This window comes from Lepidochelys olivacea (assembly GCF_965140295.1).
Source record: "Lepidochelys olivacea isolate rLepOli2 genome assembly, chromosome: 9".
In the NCBI taxonomy this organism is placed as follows: Eukaryota; Metazoa; Chordata; order Testudines; family Cheloniidae; genus Lepidochelys; species Lepidochelys olivacea.
In genome coordinates, this window is record NC_140419.1 from 26,288,787 (window position 1) to 26,296,796 (window position 8,010).

Consider the following 8,010-nt stretch of genomic DNA (forward strand, 5'->3'; position numbering starts at 1 on the left):
AGTCCATATAACTGCGTCACTCAGGGGTGTGGATTTTATGTCAGTTTTGCTGACATGAGTGTGTCATGTACCAGGGCTGAGAATTTTACTGGCAAACATAGCCAAAAGTTCAAATACAGTGAGTTAGATTTACATATTGGCTGTTGAGCTGGCCGTAGTGTCACAATGGGAGTAGCTGGGTGTTGAACACTTATGGTCCTTATGTAGGTACCTGAATGGGTGCTGAACTCTTTTGAAAATCTTCCCCCAATTGTGGTTGCCGAGTACTTGCAAAGATGGCCCTGAGATCCAGTCCCATGTTTTACACTTTTCCCACTGCCTTCTATCTCCCCTCCCTCTCCATCGCCAAACCAAACATTTATAGTGGAAATGTGGGCAGAACTCTACCAAATGGTACTGGATGTCACAATAATAAAAACACCCCTTTTCCAAGCTTCCATGATCTTGCCTAGAAAATCATGTTTAAAAGATGCACTTTTGTGCAATTAAGTTATGTGTACTGTTTGACATATTGTTCTATATTACAACATGTTCAGATGAAAGGGGGAAAAAGAAACCACCAAGCTTTTGCACTGGAAATCTCACAGCTGGCATCCTAACATTTCCATATAGCATCTCAGAGCTTGTCCACACATTGCATTATTCCTGATTAACTCCATGTATGGACACACTTATTCTGAATCCAGAATAAGAATGCCTTGTTCCTGTTTAGTTTACCACACTGGGAGTGAGTTGTCCCTAAGTGAAACTGGTCTGTTTGCTCAACAGCATAGATAATCAGAAAGTAGCCAACGAGATAAACCGATAAGTGACTCAGACCAAAGTTACTGCACAGGGCTGTAATTTGATATGTTTGTAGTGTGAACTGGTTTCTCTCCTGACTCAATGAGCTCTCCCTTTTGCCAGCCATCTCCTGAGCAAAAGCTGATTAATGCAGAGTCATCCTTTCCCTGTCCCTCTCTATTTGCAAATCCAGTGTGTCACTGGGAAGGGCAGCCTTGACTGTAGCTCCTTTCTTAAAGAAGATTCCCCTTTTCAAATGCTGTGTACTGTATGCTCAAGTCTCACTTTCAAGACATCATAGTGAGCTGTACTGGGTGTAAGAAAGAGGGTGACACATTCTGGCAAAATATTCCTGTTATTTAAAAGAAAAAAATAGTACCCTATTCAGAATCTGATGTAACACACACCCTCCAATAATACAATGCTGCCACCCAAAAGATCTTAACTACACTGTAAAAATAGTCTACCCTGCCAATACACATTTCATTTGAGCTCATTTGGATTTGGTATTACAATGCTATATTATATTTCTTTATTATGCATATGCCCAGAAGTATGTTTATACTCACTAACGGCTATGTAGTTTGTGTGGGAAGATACCTTAGCAAGTTCTATCTCTGTATTTCTCATGAATATTAAAAAGTCCCTCCTATTGACAGGACCAGTGGCTGAAACAAAAAGTGATGGAGATTAGGGTTCATTGTGGATAAAAATGAGTTTTGTGTTAGATGTCTAGATATTCTATTGAGGAGACCAAATGCAAATAGAGCATTTATCCATTCCAACTAGGAACAGTTGTTAAGTTATATGTTGGTGTGTGTGAAATGTTTTCATTAGTTTATCAGCTTGTTGGTCCATATGTGTAACATTAAATCAGCACTTGCATGGAAACAATTCTGTTGTACATTAACAAAAATCATTGTAATAAGCCTGAAGAAAAGTCTATGAAGTCCAAAAATAAAGATTCCAAATATAGCAAAATACCTTTTATAGAGAAATTTAATCTTTAGTAAACCAACCTAATTCTCAATTACTGAGGGACAATCTCCACTCATTGATATATTTTGCTTTCCACAACTAAATCTCCGTACAGCTTTTCATGAGTGATGTACCCGAGTATTTGGATTCTAATATCTAAACTGTATTGTTAAATCTATTCACCAAATTTGGGTTATTGCTAATTACGTACTCTATGTATTATATGACTTTTAAAAACTAACTTTGTATTTGTGGATAATCTAAGCACTATACCCAGATGTACAGACACTCTTTTCCCAACCTATGTATTATATAATTTTTTTAACATTAGCTTTAATAAAAATTTTAAATCTGTTCTACACAGTGATCATCAATATTGTGCCATGTTAGCAGCTTTTGCACTGCTAGCATAGAGGCAGCTGCAGGACTGTAACATTCAGGCACAACAAAGCATGATTCAGAGAATTCCCAATTTTTTATTCCTAAAAAGAAAAGGAGTACTTGTGGCACCTTAGAGACTAACCAATTTATTTGAGCATGAGCTTTCGTGAGCTACAGCTCACTTCATCGGATGCATACCGTGGAAACTGCAGCAGACTTTATATACACACATTCTGTGTATATAAAGTCTGCTGCAGTTTCCACGGTATGCATCCGATGAAGTGAGCTGTAGCTCACGAAAGCTCATGCTCAAATAAATTGGTTAGTCTCTAAGGTGCCACAAGTACTCCTTTTCTTTTTGCGAATACAGACTAACATGGCTGTTACTCTGAAACCTGTCATTTTTTATTCCTGTAACTCATGACTGACAGCAACAAGTTTCCCCTAATTGGACCCCTCTGATCAAGTGGCAGTGATGAATAAAGGCCTGCAGCCATATTATCTTGGACTGTGATCTTGTCTCTCATAAGTTAAGTGGGAGTGGGATGGGATACCTTCAAGCAAAATTCAGGTACTGCACCAAGTGGTGTGTGAGTCAGTAGGTTATGCTCTTCTTTCTGAGTCACACTGTATGAGGAGATGAAGTCAGCTGTAGCTCACGAAAGCTTATGCTCAGATAAATTTGTTACTCTCTAAGGTGCCACAAGTCCTCCTTTTCTTTTTGCGGATACAGACTAACATGGCTGCTACTCTGAAATCATAGTAGATGTTCTCATCTTTTGCCTGTGGCATAAAATTGAGGTCCTCCTGAGCATAAGGCTGCCAACCCTGCAGGATTGTCCTGGAGTCTCCAGGAATTAAAGATTAATCCTTAATTAAAGATTGTCATGTGATGAAACCTCCAGGAATACGTCCACATCAAAACTGGCAATCCTATGAGCATTTGTGAGGATTGACAGGTTCAGAACTTTTTCCAAGAACAAAGGTGTTAGCTGAGAGTCATATCATGTAGTCACTTTCTGACTACAGAAGGTAACCCTCTAACACTGGAGATATTATCCCACCCAAAACCTAGTTGCATTTCAATGGTGAGTAAAATGCTTGGGATTACTGTTAAAAAATAAGGTGGGTTAAGTTTCAAAGTAGTGCTGATGAATCATTAACCTGAAGAATGGGGCCTAAAGTGGTGGAGGCATAAACAAGGGATTGGTAGATGAAACGGACATGTGGAACCCATTTCCTCAACTTTACGCTGGAGGGAAGGGCGAATCAAAATACATATCAATACATTTAGAAGCAAATTTTTAGTGGAAAATTTTGAATGAAAAAATAATTTGTTTCAGCCGAATACTGAAAAGTTTTTTTGTTTTTTATTAAAAATTCAGTCAAACTTTTCTGTGGACATCAGACACCGTCCATGGAAAATTTTCTTTAGTCACAAACCCAATTTTCTGTCACAAAAGCTTCAATAGAAAATTTTCTTCCAGCCCTAATGGCAACTGAATTTTCAAAATATTAACCAACTCTTTTCTCCTTCTTGCTCCAATTCTCTGGCAGTTGTCTTCCAGCCCAGCTTATTCACTTTGTCAGAAACAACAAGGAGTCAGGTAATTTTTCATTATAAATCTCCTCACAAAGTCTCTCATTTTTTCCACCCAATATGATGTACTGTAATACATTGACCTTACTTATACTCCTGGCCTCCTCATATACTACATTTTCAGTAAGGGGCTACCAATTAACAGTGTGATTACTATTATTCGTTGTTGGGTTACATTTCTAAACATTGTCCAGCCCTTTGGTATTAAAAGTAGTATATAAATAAATGCAATATAATGGTCTGTAAGAGTGAGATTCCTATTCAACAACATTACTTTGCATTGAGCCAATGGAGTTACACCAGGGATGAATTGGATCTTTTGTGCTTTCAAGGGTATTTACATAAATCCCATTGTTCTCTTCTGACAGATCAAGAAGGATTTGCTGAATGACTGATTGTTCACTGTCCTGCCTTAAAGTGTTCCCTCCATAATGCCCATGAGCCAACTCAAGGAAAGAGTTAACTTTTAAGGAGGCTTCAGAATGGACTGCAAGGTATTACTCTGCTGACAGTGGCTATCGAAAACAAGCTGTATTTTCCACTGAATGCATCCGATGAAGTGAGCTGTAGCTCACGAAAGCTTATGCTCAAATAAATTTGTTAGTCTCTAAGGTGCCACAAGTACTCCTTTTCTTTTTGCGAATACAGACTAACACAGCTGCAACTCTGAAAGCTGCACTTTGTATCTCTGGGCTTAACAATGATCTCACAGCAGCCAGCATACAATCTAAGCTTTAAAACCAAACAAATGTATAGTCTAACAACCAAGGTCTTTCCCCTGCTTTTATGATCACTCACTGACAATAGATCCAATGTTGTAAGAGCAGAGCAAGATGGCAAGTTCCCATGTGAGCATATTTTTGTTCACTGTCTGAACTTGCTGCTACATGATTTCATTAAGAATGATGTCATTATTAGAGATCATCTGGCAGAGGCTCACAAAATCTGCACACCATTTTTAGTCGCTTGGTACAAGCTTGTAAAATACTTAGGGCTTGATCCTTTAAGATGCTGCACACCTTTAACTCTCAGTGAAGGCAGCAGCAGTTCAAGGCACACTCAGTCCTTTGCAGGATCAAGCCCTTCAGACTGCAAGAGAAAACCAGCCTCCTCATCTACACAAAAGGAAGCATCTACTCCACTGAGCTGGCTTTTAATATACTGGAAAGGTTGCAAGCTCAGTAAAACCTCTGCATACTATATGGCCACCTGGTCATCGGAGGTTTATAGAATAATTGTGCTAGATTTGGCAGCTGTTAGAGTTGACCATGTGATAGGTCAGTGAAAACCATTTTAACATTACTTAAATAATCCCCTTTATCAGGCAACTAAGCAGCACACTGAAAGGATGGCACTTTTTCAACTCTGAAACTTACGTCTCATTTTTATATAGTAAAATAATATAAGAATTTGTAACCTGAAGAGTTCTTTCATTACATGTTAGGTAAATTAAAACAATCAAGTTTCCATAATCATACTTTACACTTGATTAGCACCTTCTATTTGAGGAACTTGAAGCACTTTACAAACACCTCTACGAAGCACCCCCTATTTACAGATAGAGAAACAGAGAGGTTAAGTGACTTGCCCAAAGTAATACAGAGAGTCAGTTGGCAGTCACAGTAGAATCTAAGTCTCTTGATTCCTAGTCCTGTGCTTTGACAACTGGACCATGCTCTTTCAACCATGAGTTAAAGTGCCATGGCTTGTGACTTAGATGCATGCCGCTTCTGGCTGGTCTAGGCTAGGGGGGATTATCTTGGCTGACTGTATCACCAACAACCTCATTAAACACCATCTGGACTCTCAAGACTCCTACTGCTGGGAAAATTAACATGAATGTGGTAGCAAATCAACCCTTGCAACACCTGGGCTCTGCTGCTAACCCCTCTCAGTCTCGCTTCAGGCCAAGTCATGGCTCATAAACTATGTCAGTTGCATTGATGGATGATCTTATGACAGTGGACTGATAAGAAATAATGATTCAGATGATACTTGATCTATAAGCCACTTTTGATATGGTCATTCATGAGAATGCAGATCCACACAACTTGGGAGAATTTGACAGAAAGATGGCTATCATCACCCACAGAACTAGGAATTTACTATGATCTCACTTAAACCCTAATCCAGCCATTGGCTCCACATGGGCAGACCCCCTGTCCGTATGTTGAACCCCACTGTATAGAGTTATCTGCAGGATTAACACCTTACACCTCGTTTACATACAAAAGTTGTACCACTTTAATTATACCGGCACTTTAAATCAGCATAGCATTAATTTCTTTATACGAGGTCCATTTGTTACCAACAAACAAGATTTCCTGTGAGTCATTGCCCCTTTGCACCTTGGATCCATTATAATTAAACTTATCAATTAGCCTGCTCATTTTGGGATCTCTGATTGCCCATGAAGAAGTCACTGTACAGTACTTTGTGAACTTCATGGTAAAAATTAAATAGATATGATGTTTTGACATTTTAAACAAACTATAATCTAGAGGCTCACAGGGAATTTCTATTTTTATCTGTGCAGAAGTTAACTGGGTTCTCTCCTGTCTTTGTGAGAAGGCTCTTTCTCTTTAGCAGTGAACTAAAAGTCTCATGCTGAATTAGAAATTAAAAGTAGATGTAGCAGTGAGAAATGTACTTACAAGGCAAAATCCTTCAAAGGTTACAGGTGTGAGAACTTGATGGCTCAGGGTAATGTGATAAATTGTCAGTCTGAATCCACCTCAACTTGTTAGTTAGTGAATAAAAGCAATTATCATCTAATGGTTGCTCAGAAACAAGTTAGTGGTCAGTCCATTTAATAGATTCATAGAATTTAAGACCAAAAGAGACCGTTAGATCATTGAGTCTGAACTCTCGTATAACATGAACCATAAAATTCCATCCATTTACCGTACTTCTGTATTGAGCCCAGTCATGTGTGTTTGACTAACATGAATCTTCCAGAAAGGTATCCACAGTCTTGGGAGAAAAAGTTCTTCAGAAGCACAGGCAGTTTCCCAGACACACAATATTGAAAGCTCTATACCAATGTAAAGGAAAGGTAGGAAGAACAGTAAGCTTCCATCAGGAGCTTTTTAATGACCTGAAAATCATAAAAGAATCGTACAAAAAGTGGAAACATGGGCAAACTGCTACGGATGAGCATAAAATAATAGGACAAGCATGTAGGAACAAAGTCAGAAAAGCAAAGGCACAAAATGAGTTACACCTAACAAGGGACATAAAAGGCAATAAGAAGAGGTTCTATAAATACGTTACGAGCAAGAGAAAGATGAAGGAAATCGTAGCTCCTTTACTTAGTGGGGAAGGAGAGCTAACAATGGACAACATCCGTGGTCCTGCATCAACATAGTGGGCTGGACTAGATAAGCTCTTGAGGCCTCTTCCAGCCCTACATTTTTGTGATTTGAAGAGCATGAGAAATGGACACTCCACCACTACCCTTGGTAGTTTGTTCCAGTGGTTAATCACCCTCACTGTTACTGAACTATACACATTTCATAGAATCATAGAATATTAGGGTTGGAAGGGACCTCAGGAGGTCATGTAGTCCAACTCCCGGCTCAAAGCAGGACCAATCCCCAACTAAATCATCCCAGCCAGGGCTTTGTCAAGCCTGACCTTAAAAACCTCAGAGGAAGGAGATTCCACCACCTCCCTGGGTAACGCATTCCAGTGTTTCACCACCCTCCTAGTGAAAAAGTTTTTCCTAATATCCAACCTAAACCTCCCCCACTGCAACTTGAGACCAATACTCCTTGTTCTGTCATTGGCTACCACTGAGAACAGTCTAGATCCATCCTCTTTGGAACCCCCTTTCAGGTAGACGAAAGCAGCTATCAAATCCCCCCTCATTCTTCTCTTCTGTAGACTAAACAATCCCAGTTCCCTCAGTATCTCCTCATAAATCATGTGTTCCAGCCCCCTAATCATGTTTGTTGCCCTCCGCTGGACGCTTTCCAATTTTTCCACATCCTTCTTGTAGTGTGGGGCCCAAAACTGGACACAGTACTCCAGATGAGGCCTCGCCAATGTGCTCTCCACATCCAGAAAAGTATCATCACAGCTGGGGTTTTTATTAGCACAGGTCAGATTGATCCTTCTTGCAAAAAAAGCCTCATAAGAGAAGGCCAGTAAACTCAGTGGCATTCTCCTTGCAGCTCCAAGAAAGCTACTCTTATCTTATCTAATATAGCTAAAGATTTTCCTACAGGGCCCTGCACTGCAGTATCTAGCCACCTCAGAAAGGACCT